Genomic DNA, 21,239 nt, shown 5'->3' on the forward strand with positions numbered 1-21,239 from the left:
GTCTCCCACTCTGCTTTCTCTCTGTGAGTTTACATTACTTGTCTCCATTAAGGGACTCTCCCTCCCTCACTCATTTCTCTCAAAACACTTCATTTTCTGAAAATGTCTGTTCTTTTTTTTGCATCAGGAGACCATGCAGTTTGACCACATCTGAAGGCAATGGTGCCGCAGAAAAATGACTTCCTCCATGACAGGCTTGGAGGCCACTGAGCTGCATTTCACAATGTTACTTTGTAAATATATGAGGGCAAGTGAATACCTACCAATCAAGCTGCAGCAGGGAAGATGCATGCCATGTACTGTAGGGCTTTTGAGTAGCCTGATGTGGCCTCTTTTTAGTAGAATGATCCTTTTTAATCCTTTTTTATGTTTAGTATATGTTACGGCTCGCTCTTTTTAATACAAAGGAATCCAATTAATCTGTGTTGTGAAGTTTTAATTGTTTGCTTCAAAGTCAAATAAAGCCTACAAAACATAAAGCGCAAACTGCATGGAAATGAAAACATAAAGCATGCAGTAACAGCATGAATGCAGCATGTTCTCATCCAGCGTATAGCTTACAACTCTGGCCAACTGTAAGTTCAAATGGAAGAGGCAGAAATGAATAATACATAGCGACTACATTTATGCAGTCAGGGTGTTCATTTTTAGCAAAATCAAAGGCAAGGTGCACAGATAAAACTGCAGCAATTGAGAGTAAATACTGTAAAATATCTGAAGAAACATGTGCTACATTATGAAAAACAAACAAGCAAGCAAAGTAATAGCACGGTTTTGCACCAAAGATTAAAGCTGCACAAACAGAGCCTTATTCATATTAACAAGGTTGCTTGTGTTTGTATCGTGAAAATACATGTCTGATACTGTATCATCGTAAGTTGCTAGAAAAGTGTTGACATTCTTTCTTTTGTTTCCAGTATTTTCTGTCAAAAGGAGATTTGTCAGTGTTGAGAAAGTAGATATGGGCCAGTAATGAAAGCTGCAGTCCATGATTACAATACAAACAAAGCAAAGCAGAAATACACAAATCAAAAGCAAAACATAATACATACATTTTTACCCATATTGAATTATGCTGTGTTATTGGTCACTGTGTTAATGTAAAACATTCTGATAGCAAAATTTAAAAAGAGACCTTTGTGATGAGTCTGTAGACGTTACACACAACTGTAATGTTGATGGAAAAAGAAACAGGTGAGACTTTTATGAGTCATTTTGAAACCATTTTGATAACACCATACAAATCCAGCAAGATTGCTTACCAGATTTAAATATGAATCATATCACAATAGTGGTTACACTTTGCTGAACTTAGTAATGTTTCTGTAAGCTACATACGGGTAAAAGAAATAAGCAACCATAAAAATCAGAAAAATATAGACCAATGGTGGTTAGTGTGTAGTACTCCATGCTAAATGCTAAGACGTGCAGTGCAATGTGCATTGCTAGCATGCTTGGGTGGTAGTCAGCCATGTTAGTACAGAAACGCAGCCCAGTTATGCTTGTAACGTATTGCATGTCTTTTAACCAAAACAATGGAGAATTTACATTTTTGCTGCAATAATTGCCAAATGTTAATAATTAAGGAATCGTCATATTTTGATTGCAATTTGACTTTAAGGGATACACATGAAATTTCATGGTAATCAGTCCAACGGTCTTGTTACTCTGTAATGATACTCAAAACCACAAATGTCATTGTGGCATAAGACGAAAAGTCAGAGCAAAAGGCATTAAAAGTCATCGCCTGCAAGACCAAGCATGCGTATAAATGTCAAAGCAAACCACTGAATAGTTGTGAAGATATTTTAGTCAAGACCACCAGCCGTGTGATACAATAATAATGCCATGCAAAGAGGGATGCCATGTTAAAAGGGATATTTATTTGTGTTTATGTATGATTTAGTAGACATAAAAAAGTACCAAAGGATGATGGTTATATTAGGTCTCTGACTAATAAACCTTCATTACAAATCACCATTTCACTGAAAACACAACCTGGTGAGGTTTGACTGAAAGCATGTGAAAGAACAAGACAGCACTTGGGTCTCTGTGGTTTAAGTCCTCCACCATAGCCAACAGGCCTTGATTGCAGCTACATCCTTTGAGAATCATGCAACCTTTATGGGATGGTTTCAAAGATGACTCACAAACAAGCTAATTTTAGAGAGCTTTGTGCTTTAGATTGACCTTGCAGTATATAATTATAAAACATGAAACAAAGTGACACAGATAGAGAAAGAGGCACTCTCAGCTGGTGCACACAATACTTGCATGTTCAGTCTCCGTGGTAAAAGAAAGGAAGAGAAAATCAGCCCTTGAATATAGAAATGTGGTTTTAATATTCAGATTTGCTTGATGTGATTTAAAAACAGCCACAGTTCTTTAGTTTTCAGGGGTTCTACACCATTTTTTGTACAAAGCTTATGCAAAATATGGAATTCTTTGATTTTGGTAGATGTGTGTGGGCAGTAGTGACAGTAAATTTAAGAGAGATGTGTACTGCCCGGTTGCACGTGGCAAGCAGAAGGGAACTGAAATGAAACAGCAATATGGAAACTGAAGTGAACACTTTGAATAATTCAAATTTACTAATGTCATTAACTAACAACCTCTGTTTAACAAGCATGACCGGTTGCTCTGGTTCTGTATATATATTTCTGAACTTTATCTTGTCTTTGTTGGGATTTTTGATCCGTTTGCCAAATTTATTAGCAGTACATCATCCCAGATCACAAGACAGCACTTTACCAAATCTGAAGACTAAACTCAGGTGCAGGACATGGAATAAAATGTGCGCTTGAACTGAGTCAAATAATTCAAATAAAGATTTAAAAGAGATGTTTTAAAGTGATGGTATTATTTTTGTTGTATTGACTCTGCTCTGTAAAATAACATTTTAAGGCTAACAGTCCAAAATGTGAAATGAACTTTGGATTCAAACTATCATTACATTGTTGTATTATACCGGGCTGACCTTTATTAAAGTGCCAATTAATGTGACATTGTCTGTGGGCTGCAATAACTCCTCTGTTCTAGAAACAAAGAAGAAGGAAGACAGGAATTATTGGATTGCTAATAATATTTTCAAATTGTATCTAGAGCTATATGAGCTTAAGTTAAGTCGCTATAGTTACATTAAAACCCAATCTTCTCTGACACTCCATTTCCAGCCCAGCGGACATGAGAAAAAAAGCATTACAATACTGGCGGAAAACAAAATACCAAATTGAACCACAGCTAGTTCCACTACTGTGTGCCTGACCTTTAGAGCAAAATGAGACAAGTTAGTGTCACGGGAAAAAAGACTGCTGATTAACACGGCTATTCCCCTGTTCCTGACGTCACTACAAATCAGCATTACCTGGCCACTGGTATTTGTGGTCGAAGCGTAAATCGGGCGTCAGGAACAACCAGATTCAGAAAGACAGCAGGAGGGAGAGTGGTTGCCTTTCATATTTGTGGGAGTCTTTTTTACTTGAAATTAAAATCTGGGGCACAGTAAAGATCACGCTCTTTAAGTTCAGTGATAAAATCTTTGTGAAGTGTGTGTGAACTTATTGTGTTTTGTTTTTTCTTCTCCTGCTTGCTGGCAATTGACATGTGCAGACCACAATGAAAAGCGTTCCTTCTTAAGATGTTGGCCATAAAGTAACAACACATTTTTGTGTTTGTTTTTTTAACTAAGATGTCTCTTATTAGCCAGTAGTGCAAGTATATGAATGAGAACTGTCAGTGTATTGCCAGTTAGTTTTAATTTTATGTCTGGACAAACCCCTAGAAAGACCTGATCATAATGAACATTGTAATTGTCCTAGAATGGTCTCTAGAACCTCCAATATAATGTGATCTCTGGTCACGACTGCTGACAATACTGATCAGATAAATTGAGCTTCATAAAGTTGATAGAGAACATATTCCTGTTCAAAAAAAAAATCCATAGATTCTGCATTTGAAGTTTGAAGTGCACACTTTGTGGTTCACAGAAGCTGTGCATTTCTGAATTCTTTGCCATCTGTGTAAATGTGATACCTCTCCTTAGTACAATGAACTGGAAATGGAAGCTGTGTTTCATATAATCCCCAAATCCATCCAACTCTCACATCCTATCATGCAAATTTGGTGCAGTTTGAAGAGAATCCGGTCTCCCAACCATATGCCTGAGCTGCGTAAAAGATACAACAATTTATTATGCATGCATTGCACCAGGCTTATGGTAATAAGGTATTAAATTAGTGCTGGACATTATTGCTCTTCTACATCACTTGTGCTCAAAAGACTTTCATATAAGTCATAAAATACAGAGAAAGGAGGAGATTGAAAATCAGATTTCTGTACAATCAATACTTGGTTTGAATATGATTTGATCATCTAGATAAAATTTGCTGAAGGCTCCCAATTAGATAGTTGTCCACATATGCCAGTGTTTATTTTTTTTACGCAGTGATTTAGAAAAAACAAACCCAAAAATTTGCAGAAATGAGTCAGGAATGTAAGGAGTACTATATACTTTTTTCCATTCAGAGAATAAACTGTACGTGCACTAAACATATTTCATGCTTCTATAACATTAACTGAAGAAAGGCAAGACCAAATGACAGATAGTTGACCTGTTCAGGGTGTTCCCCTGCCCAAAGTCAGCTGGGATGGGCTCCAGCTTGCATTAGCTGCAACAACCTCATACAGTACTACAACGGAAATAAATAACGGAAACACATAAGGCCGCTCCCTCGCTAATGATGATTGAACAGAATATTAACTTCATTATGTTAAGCATCAGTAAAAATGAACAGATGCATATTAAAACACACAACAATCTTTGCCTTGAATAGTAATTAATGCCTGGTTGTGTACTGATATAAAAAGTACAGTATAACGTAATAAAATATGAACAGAAAACCACCTTCATGACAGCTTCATGATGTCTGAAGAATGCTCACCCTCTTACTCTGAAACTGTGCTGATATGCTAATAATTGTGTTTTTCACTTTATCTGAAAATTTGAGTGAACTTTAAACAGCATTATTAACTTCATCTTTGAATGAGCTTGATGGGGCAAATTGCTTCACACTTAAAATTAGGAGAAGTCAGTTCTTTCTGCGCTCTTGTGGAAGGGAAGCTTCAAGGTATAGATTTACTGTAACTTGCAAAACCTTTGCAGATGCAATATGTTTAAACATATAGCATTGCACACACAGGTTTTCCGTTACATACTGTAAATCTGCAAGCCAAATATCATCAAAACCTGTCAGTGTGGGAAAATATTTCCTCTGCCATATAGTAGAAAAGTGGCAAAAAAAAAAACCTGTTGATATATTTGGGTTTAAGCCACCAAACATCCACAATACTGAAACTGTTATACCGTGTTTACTGAAGTGTGATTTTTCTAAGTTTCACAATTCGCCTCTAACTCTCAGTTTTTCATTGGGCTTGCTTATTGGGGTGTTTCCCCTGGAACAAAGCAACAAGCTCGTAACTCTTAAATCAGAGAGAGAGAAAGAATTGGGGGGGGGGGGGGGGGGTGTTTAGAAAGAAAAACATACACGAGATTAAAAAGCATTTTTTGAGCTACATCGAAAATATAGTCGCAAACCTTGATCTGCAACAGAGTGATATGGTGCTGTGATCAACCCTGAACAACTATTTATACATGCGTGCCTGCAGATTTTTTTACAGGCCAAGGTGTTGCTCGATGTGAAGCCACTCTGTGTTATTTTATTGCATCAGTGTGCAAAATGTGAGGAAACACCCACACGCTCCTCACTGCCCATAACGTACCTGCTTGTTTTCTCATCAGCATAAACAACTGCCCTGCAGCTGTCATTTCCCATGGTTTACATAGCATGTGAAGTACTGTCACGCAATGCTGTTATTACATATGCCATATACCATTATAAATGCTGCCACAGCTAAATCGCCATTAGTTGCTGGTGCTGCAACTGTTGGTACTGTTGTTGATTCTTTTATTGCAAATTTCTTTTCTTTTTTCTTTTCTTTTTCTAATGCATCATCTTCAGGCCATAAATCTTATACAGGATTACTGTGTATAAGTCGCTTGTATGGTCTTGACTCATCAATCAGAGTGGGAATGTTTGTGTTACAACTGCCACTTTGTATGACGGATGAAGATGGGTGTTTTCCAACAGTACAATAGCTTTGGTAAGAGACGGAGGTTGTCTGTGTGTGCATGTTTGAGCGAGCACAGCGTAAGCAGTGACATTCATTATTTCATCTGCAGCTAAGAGTGATTGAACACGCTACTTATTAACTGTCTTTTTCTCCTAATCCCATTGTGTTCTGCTAGATTAAATTTGAACACTAATAAACGTTTTTTATGACTAATTAATGTTTCGCACCTTGCCAAGAATCATCTTCTTCCTCTACTAATTCTAATTGGTCCAATTAATCATGCAAAAGGTAATTAGCATAGTTTGATGTGCAGTAAAGCCACTCCAGAGCCCATGGGGAGATTCGAAGAGCTTTTGTTTCTTGATACAAACAGAAAATTAGTCAAGGGTGGTATTCGCTTGATGCTGAAGCACAATGCAATACAACAATAATGAGTGTGTTTTATTGTGATGGTCTTCATGGGACTGACAGCCATATTCATACCAAAGGCAGATGTGTTTGAAAGTGAATGAAGACCACTGGCTGTGGCTGAGAGATCTATGCAATATGTTGAAGATTTATATTACGAAAGGACATTCTTAACACAGAGACGCATTAAAGAACACAGCTTATTTATGTATATGCAGATTTTTCAAAGGTCTCCTACTGTAGTATTCAATATAACAGACAAGTGGTGATCTAGCGTAGATATTCTTTCTAAATTCATAATGCTGTTCACTTAAAACCCTTTTCTGTGTTAGGAATTTCAGAACTGACTAACCTTTAGAAGATTTTAGAGATTTACTTTTATTATAAAGTACTGTGACAATATTATTTGCAGTAAAATGTTATGGGATGTTTTCATCTTTCTAAAAGCCTAAAAGTTTTTATAAATGAAGTGCACTTGACTGAAGTTGGGGAAAAAAAAGATCTGTGGTGCAGCAGATACTGTCATAGTGAGAGAAATTTTGGAATAATGCTACTAAAGAAACAACTTCCAAATGTGTCAACCTAACACCAAAACTCCAAACTCAAATCTGGAACCTAGTACCACTGCCAAACTGACTGACATTTTGTATACATAACAAATGTGCAAACTGGAACTGAAAGTGGTTCTTCACAGTGAAGCTTTAGAAAAAAAAAAAACACTTCAAAAAAGTGTCTGGGAGAATTTTAGTGATGTGAAAAATAAAGTTTTCACAGGGTTCTATGCAATTCTTGTAAAAAAACTAAGTACACACTTACTGCTTCCACAGGAATTAAAAGAGTATGTAGCAGCCAGATGCTGCTAATTGAAAACACAGGATTAAATGATCATCAGTATAGTGTGAGCGCCTCTATAAAAGCAAATGTTTTGGCACTTTGTTGGTCAGGAGTATTCAGGAGTGTATTAGCACAGTCTTCCTGGGAATGAACATCACATCAAATGCACCCTAAGTTCAGGCCATGCATTGCCCAAAGAAATTGCAAAACATCTAAGGCCTACATCTCAGACTCCACAGGCCTCAGTTAGCATGTTAAAGGTCAAAGTTAGGAAGTTAGAAAAAAAGACTAAATGGGTATGGATTGTTTTTAAGGATTGCCAGGAGAAAACCTCTTTGCTTAAAAATAAACATGGCAGCATTGCGGTCTGCAACGCTAAATCTGAACAAACTACAACACATCTGGAACAATGTCCTTTAGACAGAGAAGACCACAGCTGAGATGTTTGGAGGTAATTCACAGTGCCCCGTTTGATAAAAAACAAATCCAGCATATCAGATAAAAAAACACCTCACAGCAACACAGACGTGGATTGGTGTTGATTGTGGTTCATTTTGCAGCCACATTGCAGTGAGTTGACCATAAACTTCTCTGTATACCAAAGTATTCTATAGTCAGATGTCAGGCCATCTGTCCGACGGCTAAAGTTTAGCTGAAATTGTTTTGTGCAACAACAACCAGATCTACAACAGAATAAAAAAGTATCAAGGTGTTGCAATGAAACAAAGCTCAGACCCTAACCAAACTGAAATGCTGTGGGGGGACCTTTAAAAAGCTCTGTATAAATGAATGATTGCAAAATTCAATGAACCAAAGTAACACTGTGTAGCAGAATGGACTAAAATCTTCCACAAAGAAATGGGACAGGTAAAGTCATACAAAAAATTATTACTTAAAGTTATCATAGCTAAAGATGCTACAGGCTAAAGAATCATGGGGTTGGTACTTAGGTTGCAAAGAGTCCAGTATATAAATATTGGTTAATAAAGAGGGAAGAAAGGGTGCAGTATATTATCTAAAATCTGAAATTTCTTTAAACAGCAAAACTCTCCCATAAACAAAGCATACAATTAAAAGTACAACTGATAAAAATAAACATTCTACAAACAGGTATGCATTCATGTAAATACATCCAGATGTGTATTGAAACATGTTGCATATGAAAATTAAATACATATAAAGAAACTCAATAACAGTCACAAAAATAACACCATCACAGAATTGCTTATAGTGGTCTCTGAACAGGGTATAAACATAGTGACCTACATTTTGAAAGGTCAGTTCAATGAAATCAAAGTTGTCGATGGCGTATGCCTATTTGCTTTTTGCATCTAGAACAAAGACAAAGTATTCATTCAAAGTAAGCAAAATCCTCAGGAATTAAAGAATTAACAAACCAAATGTTGGAGAAAGATATCTAGTAAATAATAAATCATGATAAATAACTTGGGAACAAGTTAATAATGAGTCGCTGTTAAATCAGAACAAAACTCATCAGGTTGACCTCCTTAATGTCCATAAATCTCCTTCTGCCCAATAGAAGACGCAATTAGCACCAACCAAAATCTAATTAGTTACTACTTACTTTGTCTCCTTAGGTTAATGGGTGCTTTATTCTGATGTGAATTCAAGAATCTCATTATTTCCGTAAGTTCACCATTTCCTTTTTGGGTATACTAAAAAAAATCAGGCCACTAGTCCACGTGTCATGTGACTAGCTACTGTAGTGGTGTACATAAATCAGATCCTGAGATAAAAGGGACTGCATGATGATGTTTTGGGTTTTTCTGATATGTCAGCCGCATGGCTTCGGGTAATTCTGAGAAATCAGTTCATCCTACAGTTCATCCTACAGCAATAAAAACAAAGTGAGAAATCATAAGCTGTACTTTACCTGCTATGATTTATTCATTTAAGTGCAGATTTGGTTTATAATAAGCCCCACTTAAAAAAAAAGAGACTGTTGCAGAAATCTAAAACCCTGTCACCTTCTTTGAAGCTTTCGATTCCCTTTTTGACATATGGCCAGTGAGACAGAAAACGTGGAGGTTTTAGCAAAGCAACCACATCTATTAAAAAGATCCACAGGAAGACCAAGACTTCTGTTGGTTCATTAACTTGAGTGGCTTTGTTGTGGTTGCATAATTATATTTTATAGGAGTATAAGAAGCATATCAACATGCTGAGACAACATTTATTTTAGAGCGATAACCTTCTTGACAACATCTGGATTCAATTTGGCCTTGGTTAATGGGCGCCCTTTCAAACTTTAGTAGGACTCAGCTGATGGTTTGATGACAACTTATTTTGTCAAGTCTTTTACTTGAGACACATATGCTTATGTAATGAAGTTCTTCACCATCACTCATTACCCAGGCATCAAGCTCGTAGCAGATATTTGTGAGTTCGAATCAAAAGCTTCATTCTTTATTTTTTCTTTATTGCAGAATCTACAGTTCAGTCGCTGCATAAATCGTATCATCTTCCTTATCATCTGCGCCAAAAAAAGAAAAAAGGAGCAAAAGTGTCAGCGAAAATAGCCAGGCTTATAATATCACTCTATAAGCTGAGGCTGATTATGATAGTGAAATTGGCAGTAGAGCGTGGCATATCCCTCCGGTGGTTTTCCAACTCCAACTCATTTCACGGGCCATCTCTGGGTCCCGATCTCTGGGACTGGGTTCACTTGGCTCTGGCCTCTGTGCTACCGATGTCTTGATTGCTGTTTCATAGACTTTCACGTGTCAGTGCAGCAGTGCCGAAAGGGACCTGTGAGAAGGAAGTGATGCAACCACAAAGATATGTAAGAGCGGCTTGAAAACACTAACACTGTGGTTCGCTGACCTCAAAGGAAGGAAAGAAACAAAGAGATAGAGAGAAAGGCAGAAACACGAGAGCAACTGTTTAATAGGTGGTCAGAGGGTCTAAATGTCAAGTGGTGACAGTTTAGAGCATGAATGTCAAACTAGCATTGAATATATCTTTGCACGTACGTAGTTTCGTTTCTCATGCATCTGTCACATAACATTGTACACAATGCTCTACTTCCAGAGGATAAAGGGTTTTTTGTGTGTCTTTTTTAATGATTACAAACAAGATGAAGCTTTAATCAGATTAATGGCAGCTTAAAAATTCGAACCTAAACAGTGACAATCTAATTGCTGCTGCCAAAATGTTTGATTTTAAGTAAATTAGATGAGTGGCTAAAAAAACAGTCTTGTTTAATGGAGCTTTATCTGTAAGTCAGGGCCATTAGCAGCCCTAGTTTGAGTTGCCTTGGGCTCTGTAATTAACTCCGCTCAAGCGCAGCTAAACATTTTTGACATTTTTCCTAGTCCAAAATTAACTGTCACAGCAGAGGGAGAAAGTAACCATCTTGTCACATTGAGTTTATCTGAGGATTGTGGAACATTGTCCTCTTCTGTTTCCAACACTCTCTCTGTGCCTTTCTCCCCTCATGTCTCATTCACGTTTTCTCTCCTGCAACCTGGATCTTATTTCAGTATTGTTTCTTGATAAATGAGATGATGGAAAGTGTGACTGCACCTAATGTTTCTGAATGTTTGGGTGACACCATCCTCAGGTTACATTACACTGCTAATTATGAGGCAAAATGCATTCTTCTTACTTGTATATTTGCAAGACAGTTCTGGAGCTCATTTAGATGATGTTACATGACACAAATAAAAAATTTTTTATGGAAACGTTCTATAAACCTATAAACCGTTATATCTATAAACCACCACTAACTGGCTTTATATTGCCACGCGCACTCACACCCACACAAACACACACATGTGCGGTACAGAGGTTGTGTGGAGCAGCAGATCCACCTGATTGGTTTAGCTTAGAAACAGAGAAATGAGAGGGCTGATGCGAATGGAAAGGCCCAAAGTACCGTAAACATGTACCATGCAGTGTGTTAACTCCCAAGCCATCAAGGAACCGCCTGGTTTCCAGTAAATAATTATTTTTGTGTCGCCACAATGTGTTAGTGTTTCATCTACAGTTTATCATAAACAAGGCATTACTGTGGTGTAGTGAAGGTAATCCCACACACATAAAGTTTCGTAACATTTTGTTTATTTTAATTAACTAAGAAAAAAATAGGTAAGCGCTTAATCTTATGCTTTACGTTTTAAAAAGAAGAAAACGGAAAAGATAAATATCAAAAAATATATATTTGTATAGATATGAAGAACTTTGTAAATGTAAGTCTAATGTAAGCTATCAGAGAAACATAAAATGTATTTTATTTTTAAATATGAGGCTTGCCTAAACTACCCTACCAATAAGTAAATAAATAAAATATATACTAGCCATTAATCAGCTGTCTTGTACTTTGTTCATTTAAATGCTCAAATTTAAATATTGGCCGTAAACTTTGCCACAAAAAAAGGTGTCATCAAATTTCGCGTCAAGCAGACGGTGAAATGAAAGTATCTATTCAAATAGCACGGTCGCATAAGTGGGTTTTCAGATTATTCAGGAGCTTTATGCTGATGGTCGAGCTAATCTCAGACATCACCCACACATCTTACTCATTTTTTCACATTATTTTTCACTCAGATTTCTGCTAAGTTTCACTTATTAAGAAGCCAAAGTTTTTCACCGTTCCAAAGTCTGAGATGAGTAGATGGGCGTTTAGGAAAGCCACACCGTAATGTCTGACTAGTCCAAATGAAATACCACCAAGGAAAGTCACAAGTCAATATGGTGCAAATTCCCCCTGATGAACACACATTAAACCAATCGCTACGCGTTAGCATTTCAGTCATCCTCAGACCATTACCGGAGCTGTAATTATACCACATATTCCATATATTACTTTGAATGAAAGAATGCCAATTACAGATCTTTCACTCTGTCTTTCAATGTGCTGCCTGATGCCTCCATAAAAGTCTGTGATTAAATTACTCAGGGGGAAAGCACTTACATTTTATATGACAACCCCTGACGCATCGCTCGGCTACAAATTCCCCAACCAGTAGCAAATCTTCTAAGAGGCTGTGATTGTGGACAGGTTGGTCCAGATGACTGAGAGAGACAGACAGACAAGTCCTTCCAGCTTTGCTCTTCATGCTATTATTCTCTGTCAGTTTCTATTGATGTTACACGCCATACATTTTAGAACATATGACAGGAACATTAGTAGGAGGATCACTTCATTTTTTGACCTGCCTTCACATCCTGCATTGTGTTTTTTCTTAGCTGTCAAAATGTTTAGAATGTCCGTACAGCGCTACATGTATGCCAGTGAAGCAGGAGTGCTAGCTCTGAATGTACTAGGGGCTCTCCAGACAAAATCATATCTAAACAGGGTTATTCAAAATCCTTTGTCTGAAGTTGTTTTAGTTTTACAAGTGTTGATACCCACCACCAACAGCCCTTCTTTCAATTCAAATACAGTCAAAGGCTTAAAATAAATATACAGTAAATACATACTCCCACATGTTTCACTGGGGCTGAAAATTCCCTCATCTGAGACGATGACTGCAGTAGACTGTAGATGTTTGCTGCACTTGAACAGTGGACATGCAATGTGAGAAAACCTGGTTCAAAGCAGACAAACAGCAGTGTGAGAACTTTAAATAAGACTTATTCATTATTCAATGTAAAGGCTTTTTTTAAGGTGTGAATAGAGTAGCTTCAGATTCACTTGTAGCTATTTCACAATGAAGAAATTTAGAAATTGTTCAAGTCACGGTGGAATGTGAAATGTGAGTTCTGGGAAGAAATGGGCAAGAGACAAACACAAAGGCCCTTCTGACGAGGAAGGAAACCTTAACTTGTCAATCACAGCACTTCTCTGTCATTAGCTGTTTAATCCTCTGCTGAAAGCTGGTAGGTGCTGGATCTATACACAGCCACGAGGTTAAAGGTGAGGTGAATGACACCCCTCCCACTGGAAGATCTTTTTCCATCACTGTTGCATAGTTGGCTGAAAGGTAAGAACTATAATCATTCATTGTTTTTTCACAAAACCAGACGTCTGTGATTTTAATATCAAAGCTGTAGCTCTGAGTGAGACAGTGATGCAGATAAAAGTGATACTGAGGGAAAATACAAAATGCCAGTTATCAACTTTTGCAGATGGTATAAAATGGCTTTGACTGAGAGCAGATCCCTTACGCCTTACTAGCCATCCAGAAAAACAACAACAACAACAAAAAAGAGAAAAAAACATTCATTTTTAAGTGTATCTCTTTGCATTGCTGTGCCTGGCTGGAAAAGACAGAGACTGTTGAATCAATTTGCCATTATATGTGTGGGTATAAACAAATCATAATGAAATGAGCACAGTAAAGACAATACACTTGTATTGAACAAAAATACATTTGAGCTTATATAAGCCTCATCATCTCCATGACAACGACTTTGCTGGTAACAGGGAAGTGTATTATTTGTGTATAACCAGAGCAACATCTTCCAATCGAATTAAGCTGCACCTGTGCGCATTATAGATGGAAATAAAAGGCTGAAAGCATAGTTACAGTGAGCTTGTTGCTGACTAGATATGAGCATTAGACTTTAATTTGCTGTAATCAGTATATATTTTTGTCTTATAGATGAGAGAAAAGATTCATTATTGTATAGTGATACAAGCTTACCTATCTGATTAACAAACAGTGTGTTATTTAACAATACGTAATGAAAAAAATCTTTCATATTTAAAATGCAACTGACTTTACTTACTTATCCTGTGCGATCCATTTGGCACATTTAAGTTCCTTTGTTTGGATATGTCAGTGAAATCCGAGGAAGCTTTCTTCTCGGTGTGCAATTTGAAATGCCAGATGAACCAAGTAAAAAATGCTCTCACACCTCGTCATACTGTGCCACAAATGTGAGCGGGTACATACATAAACAAAACACTGGACTTGTGGAAAAAGTATCAGAGCTGAAATAGAGCATACAGAGAATCATATCACAACCATTAGTAACACTTTAGATGTGGTAAAAAGGGGCTTCTGGTTGCTCTGACGTTTAACAAGGTTTGCCAAAAGCATTTTCTAGGTGGCTAGCAGCTCGGTGGCAATAAATATTTATTCTTCAATGTGTTATTATTATATTTATTTATTTGACATACATTTAGGATGTTTCCTTATTTGACAACTAGTTTAAGTAGAATAAAGAAAAGTTTGAGAGGAAATCATACAGGATTATCTCCATAGTTACCATAAATGAGCTCCAACTTAGCACTATGTTTACTATGTTCAGATTTTGGACAAATCTATTAATCGTACTTTGTACTTCGTGTATCCAGTAATTCTTACAGATGTCCAGTTCACTACTGAGCCACAACAATGAACATGTACTGTATGTCATTCTGGGAGAATGTATTACTGATTCATGAGCCCCTTGTAAAGTTTAAAACAATACTCTGGTGTAGAAAGTGTTAAAATAGGATGTGTAGGTACAGACCTGTACTCTCAGCTAAAATATTAATGTAATTAGAGCTGAAGGCATTTTAAACATATCTGTGTTTTTTCTTTCAACAAAGACAAAATACTAAATGTTTACATACTTGCAACAAACATCTTTGTCTTATTTCAACAACAAGACTATAACAAGCACTGTGTCCTCTAATGTGTGCCTTTCTATTATGTGCCCTTTTCCTGTTTTGTATATACTCCTCTTGTCTGTTATTTATTCCAGCCGTCCTACTATTTAGATTTTTATTCCATGCACAGTTAGTGCAGAGCACCTGCAATTTTGTCGTACATGAATAATAACAATAAAATGCTATTCTATTCTAACATTGCAACAGTTATTGTTATAATTGCCATTTTCTGGAAGCAAACCAACCAGAAGTTGGTTTAAGGTCTATTGAAATAACCACATTTCTTTTGAAATAATGTCCTTACATGTCTTCTAGGCAGCCAATCACAGTGAGGAAGCATTTCTTTCGCCTCTGTGTATTTAAAGCATATGTCTGGTTTATCTTTATAATAACAGTTTAACTTTGCAGGACTTATGTTCACATTCATCAGTTAAAGTGTGCTATTCTAACCTGTGTATTCACTGGTGGCACAAGCTCGTTTGCAATGAGCTTTCAATGGAGACTTCCAATTTCAGTTTCCAAATCTGTATTTCAAGTATTTTCCTTATAATATAAACTTTTTAGTGAATGGGAAGTAAACAGATACAATTGTAATATACAGTGGGGCAAAAAAGTATTTAGTCAGCCACCGACTGTGCAAGTTCCCCCCACCTAAAATGATGACAGAGGTCAGTAATTTGCACCAGAGGTACACTTCAACTGTGAGAGGCAGAATGTGAAAAAAAAATCCATGAATCCACATGGTAGGATTTGTAAAGAATTTATTCGTAAATTAGGGTGGAAAATAAGTATTTGGTCAATAACAAAAATACAACTCAATACTTTGTAACATAACCTTTGTTGGCAATAACAGAGGTCAAACGTTTACTATAGGTCTTTACCAGGTTTGCACACACAGTAGCTGGTATTTTGGCCCATTCCTCCATGCAGATCTTCTCGAGAGCAGTGATGTTTTGGGGCTGTTGCCGAGCAACACGGACTTTCAACTCCCGCCACAGATTTTCTATGGGGTTGAGGTCTGGAGACTGGCTAGGCCACTCCAGGACTTTCAAATGCTTCTTACGGAGCCACTCCTTTGTTGCCCGGGCGGTGTGTTTTGGATCATTGTCATGTTGGAAGACCCAGCCTCGTTTCATCTTCAAAGTTCTCACTGATGGAAGGAGGTTTTGGCTCAAAATCTCACGATACATGGCCCCATTCATTCTGTCCTTAACACGGATCAGTCGTCCTGTCCCCTTGGCAGAAAAACAGCCCCATAGCATGATGTTTCCACCCCCATGCTTCACAGTAGGTATGGTGTTCTTGGGATGCAACTCAGTATTCTTCTTCCTCCAAACACGACGAGTTGAGTTTATACCAAAAAGTTCTACTTTGGTTTCATCTGACCACATGACATTCTCCCAATCCTCTGCTGTATCATCCATGTGCTCTCTGGCAAACTTCAGACGGGCCTGGACATGCACTGGCTTCAGCAGCGGAACACGTCTGGCACTGCGGGATTTGATTCCCTGCCGTTGTAGTGTGTTACTGATGGTGACCTTTGTTACTTTGGTCCCAGCTCTCTGCAGGTCATTCACCAGGTCCCCCCGTGTGGTTCTGGGATCTTTGCTCACCGTTCTCATGATCATTTTGACCCCACGGGATGAGATCTTGCGTGGAGCCCCAGATCGAGGGAGATTATCAGTGGTCTTGTATGTCTTCCATTTTCTGATGATTGCTCCCACAGTTGATTTTTTCACACCAAGCTGCTTGCCTATTGTAGATTCACTCTTCCCAGTCTGGTGCAGGTCTACAATACTTTTCCTGGTGTCCTTCGAAAGCTCTTTGGTCTTGGCCATGGCGGAGTTTGGAGTCTGACTGTTTGAGGCTGTGGACAGGTGTCTTTTATACAGATGATGAGTTCAAACAGGTGCCATTCATACAGGTAACGAGTGGGGGACAGAAAAGCTTCTTACAGAAGACGTTACAGGTCTGTGAGAGCCAGAGATTTTCCTTGTTTGAGGTGACCAAATACTTATTTTCCACCCTAATTTACGAATAAATTCTTTACAAATCCTACCATGTGGATTCATGGATTTTTTTTTCACATTCTGTCTCTCACAGTTGAAGTGTACCTCTGGTGCAAATTACTGACCTCTGTCATCATTTTAGGTGGGGGAACTTGCACAATCGGTGGCTGACTAAATACTTTTTTGCCCCACTGTAAATCCCTTAATTCCCAGTCCTTTGTCATTATCATCATATCAGATCATATTTTTTGTGCTCTGGTAATTGAATTATGTGGTTTTATATATAAAAACAATTGTATCTATTCATGTAAAATTTATACCTCGGTTCATCCGAAGACTTGATGACATCAGACTTTGAATCATACAGATCTCAAATCTTGCAAAAGGTATGAATATAGCATTAGTTTTTCCAAGAGCAAAAGATGTCTGTTTCATTTGAATCTTTTCAGTAAGTGAATTTGGACATTTTAACTCTCCTGCATTAAAGTACAATGTTTTCTCAACGATCACATCACCCTAACTTCTTCCCTATACAGCCTTTGTGGCCATAACTATAACTGTGGCTATCATTTCCTGTTTTGTGCTGGTCACTTCTTTGGGAACTATGAAATATAGGGAAACGCATAACATAAAAGACAACAGCTACAGTCAGAGAGTCCTACAATCGCTTTCAGTGTAAGGTAAAGAATCTTAAATCACATCCCAGAAAGTTGATTCTGTTTATTTGTATATAATGTTTTCAGTGGGAGAAACATTACATACAGTGCACCAGGAGTGCAAGTTGTAGAAGTTTCTCCCCAAACTTTTCTCGAACTGAAAACATCCAGATAGTTTCAGTAGGAAAGAAACCATAGAACTCTTTGTGATGAGTGATACAATGTTTCTCCCACTGAAAATGTTCCATACAGATAAACAGAATCTAGGATTTCTTTGCTTGTATGCCTGAGCATGCATCAAGACAGCATGTACACATTATAAAGGATAATACTATTATAGATATTGTACTTTGGTAATGTATAGATACATAGTTTTTGGAATAAACCTGTGATGAAGATGCATCTATAGTTATATATTATGACACAGCTTACACTGTAGAATATAGGATTACAGTTATGTGATCTTATGCAGAATAGATTCTGCACTTCTTTTCATTTAAATATGCCTAATCAATTTTCCCAGTTAGTAACAGGAAAAGTATGTTTCAATTTTTCTAAACCTTCCATTTTATTGCACATAATAATATCCATTGATTGCATGCACAGCCAAACGGGGTGTGTTTATTTTATTGTTATGTCAAGCTAGAACCGGTGTCAGACATTAGAAATGGGAAGAAACCCTCTGATCTTTGTAAATCTGACACGGGTGAATGCAATTTGTTTTGTTTGTCTTGTTGACAAAATGAAGTGCCCTAATACAGTTTACATTATAGCGCATAGGTTTAGTGTGTTTGTGGAGTGCGTATAGCATGTAGTGTATTAATCCAAATAGAAATGAGTTCTCATTGAGTTATTAGATGAGCTATTAGAAAACATGACCTTGGAATGTTATTCACACGGCTGCATCTGTCTTCAGTATAACTGCCATGTTCGTCATATGTGAAGCGCGATATACAAATTATCACATGCTGCAATGATTAACTGACAGTACTTAAACAGTTGTTTGGAATAATTAAGATGTATTGGTAAATGGTAGAGGAGGCAGGGGGTTTTTTTGCCTTTAACAGGAGGAAAAACTATCAATTCATGATCTAAGAGGGAAGGAGCTGGATACATCGAGGTGCGTGGCTGATGCGGTAACATAGCCAAGCAAGATAAAAGCAAAACCCTGTAATGCACCGTGACACAAGGTTCACATCAGTGCAGAGAAAAGAAATGGTAAAAATGTTCGTCTGATAAAAAAGCCATGTTTTCTGTCAAATATTAATGACTCTGTGAAAGGCTTTGCTCATAACAGCCACTATTCTGAATTTGTAAGCGGGCACGGTTACACACCATAGTGATAAATAACTTCTTCCAGCTCTTAAAACCACACCCCTTTCTCCTTTAGTAGATGGGTACAACACACAGCCAATCTGTCTGCGTCTCGCATAAACTTAACAGAAACATTGTGTGCACGTGTGCCTGTGCATGTGCGTGCTCTGTTTGTGCAGCTTTGACTTATTTTTCACTTTTCCCTTTAACTTCCTGTGAGTCATCAGCAGTGGGGGAAATACTTTACAGCTGTACCTTTATTTTTTTATGTGAAAACACAGCTTAATGCACACGGAGAACAAAAGCAGGAATCTGGTACAATGTTTTGCTTCACTTGTAAATTCCTGTGCACCTACTTAATTTGCTTTGCTATTCAATGGTAAAGTGCAGTTATAGAGCTGTTACATAACCTTGCTTATTTAAGTATGTCATGAGCCTAGAGTGGCTTATGTAACTTTACAAGATGGTATAAATCTGTAGATCCTCTCCTCTTTTCACTTATCTAAAATTCAAGATACATCTTTTGTGCAGATGGAAATTGCTCTCAGAGAATCTGTGAGAAAGTATACTTGATTATGCTGCATGAGATTAGCTTTTCTAAAGTGATGGTGTCTCCACATTTAAGCTTATGTACTGCAGGTAGAAATGTTGCCTGTCGCAAGTAAGATGCAGAAAGAAATAAAGACATTCTTTATTTCAGATGTTCATAATTAATGTTTCCAAGTCACCACAAAAGGAATAAAAAGTCCTTTGATGACTTAAGAGCTTGATGGCTGTTTCATTTGTCACTCACAGAACTACAGGAAGCAATTAAATGTCTGCAGAATGTCAAATATTAATTTGAAAAACGCTTCCAAAAAAGCACCATTGAAATAAACTGCGGTACTTCACTAAGGCTGCCTGCGAATGCTTCGGTGGTTAAAATTATGTTTTGATTTTACATAACCAAAAGAAATTGACTTAGATACATGAAACTAAAAGTATGGTGGAAGGGGGATTTACCTCTCCCAGCACAGTCTGTGAGGTGAAATCTTTTTATCTCTCAGTTGCTTTTACAGACAGCACTGTTAATTATAGGTGAAAGTTTTTGACAGCTGTACATTTGTGGTCAGAGCCTGACTGCGGATAGAAGAAAAATGGCAGCACAACTCCTCACAGTTTCAGCTTTAGTCCTAAATGATGAATTTAGGGTGGTGATAATATTGGTGAGAAACGGCCGCATAATTGAACTTGAAAAGAGAAGGGGGAGAGAAAGCAATGAGTAAATGCCTCCCGTGTAGGTGTTTCAGATCAGTGTGAGGCTGTGTCTACTTCGATAAAATGAAACAGTGAAAAATTAGATTCTTTTCCTTGTCGACTTAAGGTGGATATTCTTTTTGTGGCCTGTAGTGACATATCTGTTTTGCCCCTGACTATTTTTCATTTTGTTGTTTTTTTTTAGCAAAGTAAAGAAAAGAATATGTGAATGGATAATTACTAGAAGGTGTGGTTAACCAAGGTTAATGCCATGGTTATAGCTCTAAAAAATGAGCGACTGAACTGGAAAAACCATTCACAGCAACCTCTTGGTTGTAATTCAGAAGATGCGATAATGGGAATTTCTGTGGCCAACCCATTTCAAAAGAACTATTGAAATGTGTCAGTGCTACACGCTACGTCCAGAGGAACAGTAAAAATGTAAAAAACTTAATATTTTGTAAGTTGCAAAAAATTGCATCAACAAAAAATATAATATTAGTTGAATTAAAATCCTACAAACCCAGTAAAATGAAAACTTGCAAGAGTCAATATTATAAATGGGGGGGGGGGACCCTTAAATTTACTGTGTTATTAGTAGATTTTTTTTTTTTTTTTGCTGTTTGCATCTCAATGCCTTAAAAAATCTTAAAATGTATTGACCTCAAATGTGAAATGTGCATAAAATAGTGTGTGTCATCTTATCCCATCATATCAAGTTGTAGGTACCAAAATACAAAATATGTTAGAAGCGTGCTAGGAAGCTGTACCCCAGCACCTTATACATCATAACAATATGAGGAAATGAATGTGCCAGCAACAAGTCCATTTTTATGTTATTGTTGGTTTTCTCTACCCCTAGGTACAATAAAATAAAATAACAATGCAACTGTAAATTGCCATGTTTTAAATTAAAGCAGTCATTGAAATTTCTGTACAAGCAGCAACTTTACCCTTTACAATATGCACTCTATAAGGTGTGCTAGCAGAGCTTATGTCTTTAGCTTTATGTACAAAATACTCATTTTAAATGCTATAAGATGGCTTTTTGGTTATGTTTGCCAGTTTGTAGGATGGCTCTTAAGTGTG

At 37.3% G+C, this 21,239-nt stretch overlaps 1 protein-coding gene and 1 long non-coding RNA gene across 2 annotated transcripts in view; one reads left to right on the forward strand and one right to left on the reverse strand.

The window, feature by feature from the left end:
• Positions 1-7,267: 7,267 nt before the first annotated feature.
• On the reverse strand, positions 7,268-14,530 carry LOC145428840 (uncharacterized). Its single transcript, XR_013909173.1, has 3 exons — positions 14,068-14,530; positions 12,817-12,923; positions 7,268-10,140 (listed from the first exon to the last, which is right to left on the reverse strand). It is a non-coding gene; the product is annotated as an uncharacterized LOC145428840 (long non-coding RNA).
• The window catches only part of tox2 (TOX high mobility group box family member 2), a 105,028-nt gene continuing 96,987 nt past the window's right edge, over positions 13,199-21,239 (forward strand). Inside the window, exon 1 of the mRNA XM_080301598.1 lies at positions 13,199-13,319. The gene's annotated coding sequence lies outside the window, so the exon portion shown is untranslated. The remainder of the gene's footprint in view (positions 13,320-21,239) is intronic.

Source organism: Astatotilapia calliptera, chromosome 5 (assembly GCF_964374335.1).
Source record: "Astatotilapia calliptera chromosome 5, fAstCal68.1, whole genome shotgun sequence".
Taxonomy (NCBI): Eukaryota; Metazoa; Chordata; class Actinopteri; order Cichliformes; family Cichlidae; genus Astatotilapia; species Astatotilapia calliptera.